Source organism: Electrona antarctica (genome assembly GCF_951216825.1).
Source record: "Electrona antarctica genome assembly, chromosome: 16".
Taxonomy (NCBI): Eukaryota; Metazoa; Chordata; class Actinopteri; order Myctophiformes; family Myctophidae; genus Electrona; species Electrona antarctica.
The window spans coordinates 1679410-1697634 of NC_136797.1; positions in this window are offsets into that span (position 1 = coordinate 1679410).

Below are 18225 nucleotides of genomic sequence, written 5' to 3' on the forward strand. Positions count from 1 at the left end.
ATCAAACGTCTCATACTTTGTTGTTGTTATGCGTATTGTCATTTTATATCCCCACGTCAGAAAGGATGACCCAATTACACCTTTAAACTGACCTCACCTTTAAGGCTGACACAATTACACCTTTAAACTGAGCATTAATGCTCACACACCATTACACCTTTAAACTGAAAGGCTGACACAATTACACCTTTAAACTGACCTCACCTTTAAGGCTGACACAATTACACCTTTAAACTGACCTCACCTTTAAGGCTGACACAATTACACCTTTAAACTGACCTCACCTTTAAGGCTGACACAATTACACCTTTAAACTGACCTCACCTTTAAGGCTGACACAATTACACCTTTAAACTGACCTCACCTTTAAGGCTGACACAATTACACCTTTAAACTGAGCATTAATGCTCACACACCACATAATGGAGATTAAAGATTTAATTCGGAATGTTACAATTTGTATTTCCGTTTGCTTCGTAATCACAAAGTGCACAGGGGCAGATATGTCAAATAACTGAAATATACTATATTAATATATAATATATATAATATACTACTATATATATATATATATATGTATTGTATATACAAACGTTCATATGTTTTCTTTCCAAACAATTTAATAAATAACGGAAATAGTTGTACACATGTTACATGTGTTGTGAGTAAGCTTGTAGATCTGCTATTTCTGCTATTTTTGAAAAATACTTCAACGTGGAAACGATTGACGATTACGCAAAAATAATCATCTAAAATAATTGCGATAATTTGATGATGTAATTATTGTGACAGGCCTACTTATTGGACCAGTATTTCTAGACGGATCATCAAGGTCATGAAAGGGTCAACGTTCGCGGACAAAACGTGTCCGTAGCCACACCTGTCCACGTCCGTGGAAAAATTGGGATTTTCGGGAAGAGAAAAAATATATACAATAAAAGATATTATTATTATTATTACTACTACTTGTTAATTGCGCGAGCAGAGCGTGCACAAGTACTGTTTTCGGCTGTAAATGTCGGTGACACCCTCGGCCAATCAGGGTGCTGCGTGCGCACGTCGGTGCGTCGCTCAGCCAATCAGAGCGCGAGTTGGCAGCTTGCTGCGTGTGTCGGTGGTCCCTTTGGATCGCCTCCTTGTGTTGGTGGCGTAGCTCGGCCAATCAGGGACTGGCTGATGACTTAACTATGTGTGTTTATGTAAAAACATGTTTAAAAGATGTATGTGGATGACGTAACCAATTTAAGTTTATAGTATGTATATTAACTATGTCAGATGTTTCAATAACTTGATTGGGGTCTGCTTATAGCGCAGTAGTTGGCGGTGGAGAGCCGGGGCGCCAAACAGGATGTACATTGACAAGAGTCAGAGATTAAGTTGCGCGCTCTGCGCAAGTTGGCAGCTCGACTTTTCTAGTTACTTGCACAAGCAGAGCGCGCAAGTAATAGTTTTTGTCCAGTGCTTCGATGTGTATGTCGCCGTTTGATGTGTATGCGCCGTGCGCCGACTACTTGTGCTTGATATGGCAGTGGTGTCAGATTACATACATGTATACATGGGGCATTACCTTTAATCCTCCCGACACTAAAACATATCGTCATTACGTCACCATCGAAAACCAATTACACCCTGACATTGGGTCCTTTAATCCACATCTTTATTACGTCATCACTGAGAGCTAGTTGTACCAGTTATACCCTGACGTCATTATGCTGCTACGATACATACGCATCAAACGGGGCATACGCAAAGTAACCACATTATACCGCTAATCAATTTACAAATGATATACATATACATAGAGGCATTTCCTTTAATCCACCCGACACTGCAAAAACACCCTCCAAAAACTAGGTATGTAGCAAATAGTGAAACGTTCTTTCACAGAGAGGATGAGATTTGACAGTTTGTAGCGGTCAACAGTACTTGCACGCTCTGCTTGTGCACTAGTAGGCCATAAATGGCCTACTAGTGCACAACAAGCAAGTAGGCACTGGACAGAGTGCAGTTCTAGTTATTATTGTGTTCATGTAATGTGCGATGAAAACACTCCAGAATAGCCATAGGACAGTCATTTACTGAATGTAGAATTACTCGTTGACACGTTAGCATAGACCACGTTAGCTAGCATAGACCACGTTAGCATAGACCCCGGGCTCTTCAATGTTTCTCAGACGAGAGAGAGAGATGATGAAGCAATGAAATAGTGTTGCAGATTAAACGTTTTCACAGATTTCATAGCTAGCTTCATAGACTCCATCATCAGCGTGTGTTGGATTCGTGTTAATGTCTCATGTTTAACTAGTCTTGTCTTGGTTAGTCTTGTTTAACTAGTCTTAAACCCTCAATACTTAGTAAACTTGAGCTTTCATTCTGTACTTTGTCTGATCTTTTTTTTCTTCCCTCTACACCAAACCTCTTTGCCAAAAAAAAAATAGCCGATCTACAAGCTCACAACGCCTCGCAGCGCGAGGCGTTGTGAGCTTGTAGGTCGGTTATTTCTGGCTAAAATTCTCCTATAGAATAATGGATGCTATGAGAGTCAATGTAGTTAATGTAAAAGTATCCTAGTAACTTTAATGACCCCCTAGGGGTCCCTGGACCCCCTGTAGTAACTCTGAGGACCCAATATAGTAGCTCTGAGGACCCCCTAGGGGTCCCTGGACCCCCTATAGTAGCTCTGAGGACCCCCTATAGTAGCTCTGAGGACCCCCTAAGAGTCCCTGGACCCCCTATAGTAGCTCTGAGGACCCCCTATAGTAGCTCTGAGGGCCCCCTATAGTAGCTCTGAGGACCCCCTAGGGGTCCCTGGACCCCCTATAGTAGCTCTGAGGACCCCCTATAGTAGCTCTGAGGACCCCCTATAGTAGCTCTGAGGACCCCCTATAGTAGCTCTGAGGACCCCCCATAGTAGCTCTGAGGACCCCCTATAGTAGCTCTGAGGACCCCCTATAGTAGCTCTGAGGACCCCCTATAGTAGCTCTGAGGACCCCCTATAGTAGCTCTGAGGACCCCCTATAGTAGCTCTGAGGACCCCCTATAGTAGCTCTGAGGACCCCCTATAGTAGCTCTGAGGACCCCCTATAGTAGCTCTGAGGACCCCCTATAGTAGCTCTGAGGACCCCCCATAGTAGCTCTGAGGACCCCCTATAGTAGCTCTGAGGACCCCCTAGGGGTCCCTGGACCCCCTATAGTAGCTCTGAGGACCCCCTATAGTAGCTCTGAGGACCCCCTAGGGGTCCCTGGACCCCCTATAGTAGCTCTGAGGACCCCCTATAGTAGCTCTGAGGACCCCCTATAGTAGCTCTGAGGGCCCCAGGGCCCCCTATAGTAGCTCTGAGGACCCCCTATAGTAGCTCTGAGGACCCCCTAGGGGTCCCTGGACCCCCCTGTAGTAGCTCTGAGGACCCCCTAGGGTCCCTGGACCCCCTATAGTAGCTCTGAGGACCCCCTAGGGGTCCCTGGACACATGTTCTCCCCGTGTCCCCTAGGGTAGGTACCCTCACATGTACTCCCCGTGTCCCCTAGGGTAGGTAGCCTCACATGTTCTCCCCGTGTCCCCTAGGGTAGGTACCCTCACATGTTCTCCCCTTGTCCCCTAGGGTAGGTACCCTCACATGTACTCCCCATGTCCCCTAGGGTAGGTACCCTCACATGTTCTCCCCGTGTCCCCTAGGGTAGGTACCCTCACAAAATACATGCAGTAATCCTGGTCTCTAAACTGCCTCCCCCTGGCCAGCCGGGGCGCCTGATGGAGGGGAAAGGAACTAGTTGGAATAACGTGTTCCTTCCACGCGCTACGTCCAACCAGGGAAACTCCCCCCTGTCAGGTGTAAAGGAGCAACTTGGACACTCAGGCATGAAGGAAGCATGAGTTCAAGTCCGTTGCTCTCCCCAGGTTGGCGGAGGGCCCAGGATCACATTAGATAATTGACACGGGGTTAAAAATGGGTTACAAAATCGTGGGATAAAAATAAATAAAGAGAATGTCTGTAGTCTGGCCGAACCAATCGGTCAGAGATCTAAACCTGACCGAACCAGTTGATCAGAGCTCTTCTAAACTCATATTAACCTTAGTTTTCTGAAATATCTATGTTTCTATATCAGTGTCAGTGGTGCTCAATATTTCATGTGAAGGACCCCCAAAAATGATATGTAATTCATGGCCTCCCATCTGAAAAAAATATGTAGTTTCAAGGAATATATATTCAAAGATCTGAGGCACATTTTCACGATTTTTCAAAAATATCAGACCTACAAGCTTGTAGCGCGGCACTCGGTGCCGCGCTACGAGCTTGTAGATCTGCTATTTTTCGATAGCTACAGTATAACATAATGCTTTAAACACCAAAAGAGGTTCCCGTACAGAATGGGCTAAGATCTGAGGCTTATTCGACAAATCTCTTCCAAATCCCAAGAGTTTTCTGAAAAGTGGTGCTCAAACTTTTCATTTCAAGTATGGTTGTACCAATGAGACATTTTGGCCGATATCGATATCCGATATATAATTAATTGCTGTTATGGCCGATAGCCCATATTACCGATGTCGATATGATCTCATTCTGTTTTTTTTTTTTTAAATCATAATTTCGGCCATTCTGAAAAAAAGGCACTGCATTTGAAAAAAGCAATGCCTCTTTATTCCAAAACTAGGGATTCTTGAAATTGGCCCACAAAATGTTCCAACTTGTTGACTCTTTTCAAAGGTTCCCCAGAAATCACTTCATCATCACAAAAGGCTTTTTCAAGCTTTTTTAATTTATTTTTCAAAATAATTATTATAAAATAAAATCTGCTAAAACCGATATATTATTTTACCGATTACCGATTAATTGGTTTAAGGCCAATATCGGCTGATACCGATGTGTTTGCCGATTAATCTCCCATCACTAAGTACCCCCAAAATGTATGTACACTGTAGATCTCAAAATATGTTGTTCCCTCCAGGGACCCCCAGGGACCCCCAGGGACCTCCAGGGACCCCCAGAAGCAGATTAGAGTACATTGTGTTGGCTTTAATGCAGACACACTTTTTAGACTTGAGAACTATACTTTCAAAATGCCCAACTCAACCAGATCTATATCCATGTACTACCCACCAAATATATATATTATCTCATTGCTGAAAATAGTTACATATTAGGCAAACTAATTCGTTACAAGTAAAAGTACGGAATTATATTGTATATAACTTTGTAATACTGACGTTTGTGCAAAACACTCTTGTAAACAAAGTATTGCATTGTGGGTTTGAGCTTCCCTTTTTTCATGTCAACCAATCAAGTGAAATCACCTTAATTCAAGTGTCAAATGTCACAAATAGTTTATTTAGTTATTTAAATGATATATTTTCGGGCCATGTCATGTGATCTTCCTGCACAGCCTGTGTGATTTACTGGTAGATCAACATCTATACTTTAACACATTTAGACCTGAGGACGATTCTACAAAAGTCTTCTAAATCTTCAGAGTTTTCTGAAAAGCCCCATATTTCTATATCAGTGGTTCTCAAACTATTTCATGTCAAGGACCCCCAGAATTATCTGTAATTGGCCACCGACCCCATGACAATATGTAGTTCCAGGGACCCCCCCCAGAAGCAAATATAAAAACAAGTTTACAAAGTAACAATAAAAACAACAATAAAAGATACAGTAACAATCTAAAAGAATGTTTAAACAGTGCAGCAGTTTATATAAAAAGGCTGTGCGAAAAAAGGTCGTACGGCAAAAGCCCGGTCGCCCTTTGTGACAAAAGGGCTATGAGCTTGTATAGGCCTATCGGCTTTCTATTTGTGTATATCTGCTTTCTATTTGTGTATATCTGCTTTCTATTTGTGTATATCTGCTTTCTATTTGTGTATATCTGCTTTCTATTTGTGTATATCTGCTTTCTATTTGTGTATATCTGCTTTCTATTTGTGTATATCTGCTTTCTATTTGTGTATATCTGCTTTCTATTTGTGTATATCTGCTTTCTATTTGTGTATATCTGCTTTCTATTTGTGTATATCTGCTTTCTATTTGTGTATATCTGCTTTCTATTTGTGTATATCTGCTTTCTATTTGTGTATATCTGCTTTCTATTTGTGTATATCTGCTTTCTATTTGTGTATATCTGCTTTCTATTTGTGTATATCTGCTTTCTATTTGTGTATATCTGCTTTCTATTTGTGTATATCTGCTTTCTATTTTTGAATAGCAGGTATTATAAAGCTAGTATAAAATACTAAAGTAAAATCATGCTTTTTAGCTCAAAACTAAAATGACACTGGGCTACGACCAGAGGCCAATTCTAAACATTCTACAACCTGTTTTCTGAAAACATGTATGTTGGTAATTCAGTCACAAAGTCATTAGGTCATAAAACGTGTTTTCAAAGGGAGATTTTAGTTCAACAGGTTTTTACGACCAAGAAGCAATCTGATGAAATAGGCTATCTACCCGTGCTTCAAGAAGCAATCTGATGAAATAGGCTATCTACCCGTGCTTCAAGAAGCAATCTGATGAAATAGGCTATCTACCCGTGCTTCAAGAAGCAATCTGATGAAATAGGCGATCTACCCGTGCTTCAAGAAGCAATCTGATGAAATAGGCTATCTACCCGTGCTTCAAGCGAGCATGACAGCACCTAACAGATGGAAGGGAAATTACCTTTTTACTTTTGGAAAATATTATTGATTGATTGATTGATTGATTGATTGAAATATGTACTGTATTAACAGTTTGCAGAATTACAGTCATCATTAATCATACATAAACTACGAACCTAGCAGTGGAATACTCTTTCTTTCTTTATTTCTTTCTTTATTTCTTTATTTCTTTATTTCTTTCTTTCTTTATTTCTTTTTGGCTTTTCTGCCTTTATTGATAGATTCAAGTGAAAAGAGAGAGAGAGAGAGAGAGAGAGAGAGAGAGAGAGAGAGAGAGAGAGAGAGAGAGAGAGAGAGAGAGAGAGAGAGAGAGAGAGAGAGAGAGAGAGAGAGAGAGAGAGAGAGGGGGGGGGGGGGGTAGAGACTGAGATACACTGTAATTAAATGTAATAAATATAATAATATAAGAACCGCATATTTTAATACATTTGAGTTGTTGATCCCAAAGTTTAAAGAGTTGCATGACAATGACAAACAGCCCATTGTATTGGGAGAGGGACCTGCAGCACACCTGGCTGCACAGTATGGGACTGCATGTCACAACATGAGGGACACATAGAAAACAACACTAAATGTGACACGAACTATCTTGACACACACACACACACCACACACACACACACACCACGGACACTTTAATACTGTACATTTTGATCATTTGCATATTGTATTGTGTAAGTTAATGTTCTATTTGTATGTTTGATATTGTTTTCTGTTATATTTTTATTTTATTTTTTGCTGCATTGTATGCTTTGGCAATACTAGTAGTTATTACATTCATGCCAATAAAGCCAATTGAATTGAATTCAATTGAATTGAGAGAGAAGGTGGTCATGAACGGGACTCGAACACGCGACGCGCTGTCAGGCCCAGAGAGTCTATATGTGGCATGATGCGCCTGGACCGCTAGGCCAGTGGGCTCCCCGACATGTAGACAGCTTGATACCCCCCCCCACCCCCCCAGGGTCCCAAAGGTCAGATAAGGTCGTCTATAGAAACACCTACAAAGGCCACAGGTGTAGGAGAAGGACAGACAAACTGGTGCAAACTGTGGTTTGATTTTAGTTTTAGTCATATTCTTTTGAATAAGTTTGATTTTAGTTTTAGTCATATTCTTTTGAATAAGTTTGATTTAGTTTTAGTCATATTCTTTTGAATAAGTTTGATTTAGTTTTAGTCATATTCTTTTGAATAAGTTTGATTTAGTTGCGCACTCGGGACCACTCCTGTTGAACCTGCGTATACGCGCAGCACCGCAGTACGCGCTGATCTTATTCTGCGGACTACACGTGGCTCTTGGGCTTTGCTTGGCATAGTTTCCAAAGTAAAACAAAATAATAATAATGCTAAAGTAGAATACATAGCAAACTAATATCAAACACGACACTGGAGCACAGAACTGACTGACACAGTGAATAGCAGGCAGGCTGACAGTGAAGTAGTATAAAGGCAAAAGAGCCAAAGAGGCAATGCAATGTGTGGCTGGATTTATTGGAGACAATGTCAGTGTCTGTGAGCCAGCCATCAAGCACAGCGCCATCTGGAGGATTAAAGTGTGTAATGCAAGTGTACCCGGGTGCTGAATCTCGGGCAATGTGAATCATGGCCATCGGGGACCAGGCAACCGTATTCGGAAATGGTTCCAATGAACCGGATTCAGTCCGTCTCAGTGTGAATCGCCTATGAGTCACCTGGAATGGGGTACAGTGTTATGCTAAGTTGCATGCTGAAAATTGCAGATCTACAAGCTCACAACGCGTGGCGCGTTGTGAGCTTGTAGATCGGCTATTTTCAGCATGCAACCAAGTGTAAAATGACTCATACTGACTTGAGAACTATACTTTCAAAATGCCCAACTCAACCAGATCTATATCCATGTACTACCCACCAAATATATATATTATCTCATTGCTGAAAATAGTTACATATTAGGCAAACTACTTCGTTACAAGTAAAAGTACGGAATTATATTGTATATAACTTTGTAATACTGACGTTTGTGCAAAACACTCTTGTAAACAAAGTATTGCATTGTGGGTTTGAGCTTCCCTTTTTTCATGTCAACCAATCAAGTGAAATCACCTTAATTCAAGTGTCAAATGTCACGAATAGTTTATTTATTTATTTAAATGATATATTTTCGGGGCATGTCATGTGATCTTCCTGCACAGCCTGTGTGATTTACTGGTAGATCAACATCTATACTTTAACACATTTAGACCTGAGGACGATTCTACAAAAGTCTTCTAAATCTTCAGAGTTTTCTGAAAAGCCCCATATTTCTATATCAGTGGTTCTCAAATTATTTCATGTCAAGGACCCCCAGAATTATCTGTAATTGGCCACCGACCCCATGACAATATGTAGTTCCAGGGACCCCCCCAGAAGCAAATATAAAAACAAGTTTACAAAGTAACAATAAAAACAACAATAAAAGATACAGTAACAATCTAAAAGAATGTTTAAACAGTGCAGCAGTTTATATAAAAAGGCTGTGCGAAAAAAGGTCGTACGGCAAAAGCCTGGTCGCCCTTTGTGACAAAAGGGCTATGAACTTGTATAGGCCTATCGGCTATCTATTTGTGTATATCTGCTTTCTATTTGTGTATATCTGCTTTCTATTTGTGTATATCTGCTTTCTATTTGTGTATATCTGCTTTCTATTTGTGTATATCTGCTTTCTATTTGTGTATATCGGCTTTCTATTTGTGTATATCTGCTTTCTATTTGTGTATATCGGCTTTCTATTTGTGTATATCTGCTTTCTATTTGTGTATATCTGCTTTCTATTTGTGTATATCTGCTTTCTATTTTTGAATAGCAGGTATTATAAAGCTAGTATAAAATACTAAAGTAAAATCATGCTTTTTAGCTCAAAACTAAAATGACACTGGGCTACGACCAGAGGCCAATTCTAAACATTCTACAACCTGTTTTCTGAAAACATGTATGTTGGTAATTCAGTCACAAAGTCATTAGGTCATAAAACGTGTTTTCAAAGGGAGATTTTAGTTCAACAGGTTTTTACGACCAAGAAGCAATCTGATGAAATAGGCTATCTACCCGTGCTTCAAGAAGCAATCTGATGAAATAGGCTATCTACCCGTGCTTCAAGAAGCAATCTGATGAAATAGGCTATCTACCCGTGCTTCAAGAAGCAATCTGATGAAATAGGCTATCTACCCGTGCTTCAAGAAGCAATCTGATGAAATAGGCTATCTACCCGTGCTTCAAGAAGCAATCTGATGAAATAGGCTATCTACCCGTGCTTCAAGAAGCAATCTGATGAAATAGGCTATCTACCCGTGCTTCAAGAAGCAATCTGATGAAATAGGCTATCTACCCGTGCTTCAAGAAGCAATCTGATGAAATAGGCGATCTACCCGTGCTTCAAGAAGCAATCTGATGAAATAGGCGATCTACCCGTGCTTCAAGAAGCAATCTGATGAAATAGGCTATCTACCCGTGCTTCAAGCGAGCATGACAGCACCTAACAGATGGAAGGGAAATTACCTTTTTACTTTTGGAAAATATTATTGATTGATTGATTGATTGATTGATTGATTGATTGATTGAAATATGTACTGTATTAACAGTTTGCAGAATTACAGTCATCATTAATCATACATAAACTACGAACCTAGCAGTGGAATACTCTTTCTTTCTTTCTTTCTTTATTTCTTTCTTTCTTTATTTCTTTTTGGCTTTTCTGCCTTTATTGATAGATTCAAGTGAAAAGAGAGAGAGAGAGAGAGAGGGGGAGAGAGAGAGAGAGAGAGAGAGAGAGAGAGAGAGAGAGAGAGAGAGAGAGAGAGAGAGAGAGAGAGAGGGGGAGAGGGGGAGAGAGAGAGGGGGGGGGGGGGTAGAGACTGAGATACACTGTAATTAAATGTAATAAATATAATAATATAAGAACCGCATATTTTAATACATTTGAGTTGTTGATCCCAAAGTTTAAAGAGTTGCATGACAATGACAAACAGCCCATTGTATTGGGAGAGGGACCTGCAGCACACCTGGCTGCACAGTATGGGACTGCATGTCACAACATGAGGGACACATAGAAAACAACACTAAATGTGACACGAACTATCTTGACACACACACACACACACACCACACACACCACGGACACTTTAATACTGTACATTTTGATCATTTGCATATTGTATTGTGTAAGTTAATGTTCTATTTGTATGTTTGATATTGTTTTCTGTTATATTTTTATTTATTTTTTTGCTGCATTGTATGCTTTGGCAATACTAGTAGTTATTACATTCATGCCAATAAAGCCAATTGAATTGAATTGAGAGAGAAGGTGGTCATGAACGGGACTCGAACACGCGACGCGCTGTCAGGCCCAGAGAGTCTATATGTGGCATGATGCGCCTGGACCGCTAGGCCAGCGGGCTCCCCGACATGTAGACAGCTTGATACCCCCCCCACCCCCCCAGGGTCCCAAAGGTCAGATAAGGTCGTCTATAGAAACACCTACAAAGGCCACAGGTGTAGGAGAAGGACAGACAAACTGGTGCAAACTGTGGTTTGATTTTAGTTTTAGTCATATTCTTTTGAATAAGTTTGATTTTAGTTTTAGTCATATTCTTTTGAATAAGTTTGATTTAGTTTTAGTCATATTCTTTTGAATAAGTTTGATTTAGTTTTAGTCATATTCTTTTGAATAAGTTTGATTTAGTTGCGCACTCGGGACCACTCCTGTTGAACCTGCGTATACGCGCAGCACCGCAGTACGCGCTGATCTTATTCTGCGGACTACACGTGGCTCTTGGGCTTTGCTTGGCATATTTTCCAAAGTAAAACAAAATAATAATAATGCTAAAGTAGAATCCATAGCAAACTAATATCAAACACGACACTGGAGCACAGAACTGACTGACACAGTGAATAGCAGGCAGGCTGACAGTGAAGTATAACGGCAAAAGAGCCAAAGAGGCAATGCAATGTGTCTGGATTTATTGGAGACAATGTCGCAGAGTTGATGGTCAGTGTCCGTGAGCGCCAGCCATCAAGCCATCAGCGCCATCTGGAGGATTAAAGTGTGTAATGCAAGTTTATACCGGGCTGTTGAATCTCGGGCAACGTATTCGGAAACGGTTCCAATGAAACGGATTCAGTCTCAGTGTGAATCGCCTATTAGTCACCTGGTAGGTGACTACCAGGTCCAGTGTTATGCTAAGTTGCATGCTGAAAATTGCAGATCTACAAGCTCACAACGCGTCGCAGCACGGCGCGTTGTGAGCTTGTAGATCGGCTATTTTCAGCATGCAACCAAGTGTAAAATGACTCATACTGGATCTCTTGTCCACTAGTCCCTTCCTAGTGGATCTCTTGTCCACTAGTCCCTTCCTGACATTTTAGTCTAGTTTTATCTGACGAATTTGTGAAATGAAATGAAATGAAATGAAATGAAATCTATATTTACCCAGGGTATCTGGGCTAAGCTCAAGAACTTGTTTCCAGCCAGGCCCTGCTCATAGAACACATTTCATCGTAGTGGTTGATGCCTTGTTCAAGGGCATTTCAGCGGTGGTAATTTTAACGTGTCGGACGGCTGATTCGAACTGGGAACCTTCCGGTATCTAGACCGCGCCGCTATCCGTTCGGCCACCGCTGCCACAATATATTTAGTCTTAGTTTTAGTCATCATGGCTTAGTTTTCATTTAGTTTCCATTTAGTTTTCGTCAGTGAAAAAAGGTAGTTGACGAACATTTTTCGTCTTAGTTTTAATCGACAAAATCAACGCAAACTGTCCTCAAATGCAAAACAAAAATACCATAATAGTTATTTTCTTGCATTTGAGGACAGTGGGGGGTGGGAACCACTCTACCGCTCTCTATGCATTCTTTCCAATACAACAGGGTTAACCCACCGATAGAGATCAAACAGGTCAAACAGGTCATTACAATGCTGACGAAAGGATAAAGATTAATGGTGTTTAAAACTGAAGACTTAAAGGACAACTTTAGTTTTTTTCAACCAAGGTTCACGTTTTACGTTGTTATTAGAGAAAGTAAAAGATGAGTGTCATTTTCTTTTTCATTTGCTGCTTTCTTTCGTTTTAGGGATTTTAGCATTCGAGCATGGGGGCATTCGAGCAAAATGTTATAGCGATTTATTTTCGTATTATTTACTAGACCCCAAGAAATTACACATGGCCACAAAAGATCTACTGAATGTGTCAAACTGACATATTGAGCCTATGAAACAGTTGGCCTCCTTCACATTCAGTAGATCCTGTGATCTTTTGTGGCCAGATGTAATTTCCTGGGATCTAGTAGGACTGTAGTAAATAATTAAAAAAAAAAAATCGCTATAAAATGTTGTAAAAAAAGGGCCCATGCTCGAATGCCCCGCCCCCCCTGTCAAAAACAGCTAAAATCCCTAAAACAAAAGAAAGCAGCAAATGAAAAAAAATAATAACACTCATCCTTTACTTTCTCTAATAACAACCTAAAACATGAACCTTGGTTGAAAAAAAATAAAGTTGTCCTTTAAACGCCATAAAGGTCCACTTTAATGTACTTTATTGTACTTTATTTTACGCACACTGCTGCGTTTTTCCTATTTTTAGCAGCGTTTTTCTGCCGGTTTTCCCGAAAAAACTCATCCAGTCTGCAAGGGCTTTTATAATGATAATTATTTTTGATCAATCTTTATCCTTTCGTCAGCATATTGTAATTACTGGGCAAAAGGATCCCCTGTTTGACCTGTTTGACCTCTATGGCTGGGTTTATCCTGTTGTATTGGAAAGATTTCATAGACAGCGGTAGAGTGGGGGGGAATTACCTCAAAGGTAAGAAAATAACTAATATGGTATTTTTATTTTGCATTTGAGGACAGTTTGCGTGCACAAGTGTTGATTTCGTCGATTAAAACTAAGACGAAAAATGTTCGTCGACTACCCTTTTTCACTGACGAAAACTAAACTATGATGACTAAAACTATGACTAAATATATTGACAATTTCGTCAACAAATAAAATCTAGACTAAAATGTTAGGAAGGGACTAGTGGGCAAGAGATCCAGTATGAGTCATTTTACACTTGGTTGTATGCTGATCGGCTATTTTCAGCAAGTGTAAAAACCCACCAAGGCCCGCCAAAATACATTTCAGTCGACTAAATCAGGTTTAATCAACTGTAGATTTAGTCGACTAAAATCAAGCTGTTAACCTGTCGGGGCACCCGCTGGCCTAGCGGTCCAGGCGCATCATGTCACATACTGTATAGGCTCTGGCCTGACGTTCATGACGACCTTCTCTCTCTCTCTCTCTCTCTCTCTCTCTCTCTCTCTCTCTCTCTCTCTCTCTCTCTCTCTCTCTCTCTCGCCTGTCCGTCTTCACTATCAATAAAGGCAGCTTTGAAAGTGATCGAACCCTACAAACCCTCCCGCGCACTCAGATCAGCCAACACGGGGAAGCTGGAAGTAACTTCACTAAAAACACGTCCCAAAGTAAACTCTTCTCCCTTCTGGCTCCAAAACTATGGAATGCACTTCCCATTACAATCAGAACTGCAGCCTCGATCGCTCCCACCCTTCCGCCGTAGTCTGAAAACCCACCTCTTCAGACTCCATCATGGCCCGTAGGACTTGCCCTAGCCCCTTAGATAGCACTTTATGTAGACTAAGGTGACATTCACACCAGAGAGCTTTGCTGCGATTAAAACGAATCCTGCTGCGCATTGTCAGAAAGTGCACTTCGTTTGGCAGGTGTGAAGGCTCATTGTGGTTCATCAGGTGTGAAAGCTCATTCGAAATCTAATGCGTATCAAAGAACCGCATTCTACTCCGAGCAAAAACGGGGGTTTTGCTTCGCTTCCAATCGCACTAGATTTCGATTCAGTGCAGGTGTGAATGCAATCCGCAGTAAATAAAGGAAATGAAGCAAACAATGTGGCGGGTGAGGAGCTGAACACAGTTGGAGACGGAGAAGGCATATTTTACGCAGCGCAAAGATGTCCCGTTACCGTGGATAGACGTGGTCGAATGAGGAGACTGAAGCCCTGATCGAAATGAGGACGAGTACATTAATCAATTGCTTAAGGAAACACATAAAAACACTGCAGTGTATTATAGCCTAGAGAATATTCTGTCTGTCTGTCTGTGCGTGCCGTAAACATGGAGTGCTGTCACTGTGTGGCCAGACGGCACGACACATGCACGTTATGAGTATAATTTGAATCAATTTTGATCACCTTATATTTCACTGTGTAGGCTATAGTTTATGAATGGAACACATTGATAAAGGTCCCCCTGCTGCGTTTCCATAGCTGCGGATGACAGTGTGAAGGCAAACCGCAGTAAATTAAATATACAAGAAGTCCCAATTCTCCTCCCATTCGCATCGAGTCTACCGAAGTATTAGGTGGGAATGTGACCTTAGAGAGCATTTTATACAGACTTATAGCATGTAGACAGCACTAGAATTGCATTTTATGTAGTCATAGCACTTTATAGGATATATGTATAGTATAATATAGTATAGTATGTATTGTTTATATGTATAGTTTTCATATTATAGATACATTCTTAGCTTACACATGTTTCATGATAACTACTTTTTATGTATGTGATGCAATTCCAAACTGGCCCCCGTAAAATCTGAATCTCCCAACCCACCCACCCCTTTTGCCCCCTCACTGTATATGTTTCTTTTCCCTTTTTACCTCCTTTATGATGAATTCCTGTTCTGTTCTTTGACTATAATGTAGAAGTGTATATTTGTACGTCTCTAAATGTTATGATGAATTGAACAAGGTGGACCCTCTTGTAAACACGTGTAATGCTTTATGGTGTCTTTGTATTGAGTTGTGCTTGAAATGTACTGTAATTCTGCAAACTGTATCAATACATATTTCAATCAATCAATCAATCAATCAATAATATTTTCCAAAAGTAAAAAGGTAATTTCCCTTCCATCTGTTAGGTGCTGTCATGCTCGCTTGAAGCACGGGTAGATCGCCTATTTCATCAGATTGCTTCTTGAAGCACGGGTAGATCGCCTATTTCATCAGATTGCTTCTTGAAGCACGGGTAGATCGCCTATTTCATCAGATTGCTTCTTGAAGCACGGGTAGATCGCCTATTTCATCAGATTGCTTCTTGAAGCACAGGTAGATAGCCTATTTCATCAGATTGCTTCTTGAAGCACGGGTAGATAGCCTATTTCATCAGATTGCTTCTTGAAGCACAGGTAGATAGCCTATTTCATCAGATTGCTTCTTGAAGCACGGGTAGATAGCCTATTTCATCAGATTGCTTCTTGAAGCACGGATAGATAGCCTATTTCATCAGATTGCTTCTTGAAGCACGGATAGATCGCCTATTTCATCAGATTGCTTCTTGAAGCACGGGTAGATCGCCTATTTCATCAGATTGCTTCTTGAAGCACGGGTAGATAGCCTATTTCATCAGATTGCTTCTTGAAGCACGGGTAGATAGCCTATTTCATCAGATTGCTTCTTGAAGCACGGGTAGATAGCCTATTTCATCAGATTGCTTCTTGAAGCACGGGTAGATAGCCTATTTCATCAGATTGCTTCTTGGTCGTAAAAACCTGTTGAACTAAAATCTCCCTTTGAAAACACGTTTTATGACCTAATGACTTTGTGACTGAATTACCAACATACATGTTTTCAGAAAACAGGTTGTAGAATGTTTAGAATTGGCCTCTGGTCGTAGCCCAGTGTCATTTTAGTTTTGAGCTAAAAAGCATTATTTTACTTTAGTATTTTATACTAGCTTTATAATACCTGCTATTCAAAAATAGAAAGCAGATATACACAAATAGAAAGCAGATATACACAAATAGAAAGCAGATATACACAAATAGAAAGCAGATATACACAAATAGAAAGCAGATATACACAAATAGAAAGCCGATATACACAAATAGAAAGCAGATATACACAAATAGAAAGCAGATATACACAAATAGAAAGCAGATATACACAAATAGAAAGCAGATATACACAAATAGAAAGCAGATATACACAAATAGATAGCCGATAGGCCTATACAAGCTCATAGCCCTTTTGTCACAAAGGGCGACCAGGCTTTTGCCGTACGACCTTTTTTCGCACAGCCTTTTTATATAAACTGCTGCACTGTTTAAACATTATTTTAGATTGTTACTGTATCTTTTATTGTTGTTTTTATTGTTACTTTGTAAACTTTTTTTTATATTTGCTTCTGGGGGGGTCCCTGGAACTACATATTGTCATGGGGGTCGGTGGCCAATTACAGATAATTCTGGGGGTCCTTGACATGAAATAGTTTGAGAACCACTGATATAGAAATATGGGGTTTTTCAGAAAACTGTGAAGATTTAGAAGACTTTTGTAGAATCGTCCTCAGGTCTAAATGTGTTAAAGTATAGATGTTGATCTACCAGTAAATCACACAGGCTGTGCAGGAAGATCACATGACATGGCCCGAAAATATATCATTTAAATAAATAAATAAACTATTCGTGACATTTGACACTTGAATTAAGGTGATTTCACTTGATTGATTGACATGAAAAAAGGGAAGCTCAAACCCACAATGCAATACTTTGTTTACAAGAGTGTTTTGCACAAACGTCAGTATTACAAAGTTATATACAAAGAAAAACCCTATAGGCACCAATTCCATTTCACATTCTATTTCACATTCCAAGGGCGCAACCACCCCGTATCCCTTTTCCCTAAACTTATTTGCCATTTTTTACTATTTTAAAACATTTAAAAATAGTTCAACTAGCCGATCTACATCCACACATTGTTAGCTTGTAGATCGGCTATTTGTACTATTTTAAAATGTTTTAAAATAGTAAAAAATGGCTAGATAAGATAAGATTATATATATATATATATATATATATATATATATATATATATATATATATAACATGGGTAGATCTGGTTGAGCTGAGCATTTTGAAGTCTAAAAATTGTGTCAAACAAAATGTACTCTAATGAGGGTCCCTGGAGACCCTGGGGGTCCCTGGAGACCCTGGGGGTCCCTGGAGGTCCCTGGAGGGAACAACATATTTTGAGATGTTGAAGGGTACATGTACATTTTGGGGGTCTTGAAATGAAAAGTTTGAGCACCACTTTTCAGAAAACTGTTGGGATTTGGAAGAGATTTGTCGACTCAGCCTCAGATCTTAATACATTCTGGGCGGGAACCCCTTTTGGTGTTTTAAGCATTATGTTATACTTTAGCTATTGAAAAATAGCAGATATACAAGCTCGTAGCGCGGCACTTGCTATTTTTGAAAAATCGTGAAAATGTGGCCGCAAACCATTGAATACATATCCTGTCAGAGCAAACGTTTTTAACTACAATCTTTGCTTCTGGGGGGGGGGGGGGGGGGGGGGGCAATTACAACATATTTTCAGATGGGGGTCGGCGGGCAATTACATATCATTTCTGGGATCCTTGACATGAAATAGTTTGAGAACCACTGACATAGAAACATGATGTTATTCAGAAAACTGTCATGATTTAGGAGACATGTTTAGAAGTGCTCTGATCAACTGGTTAGGTCAGGGTTAGATCTCTGACC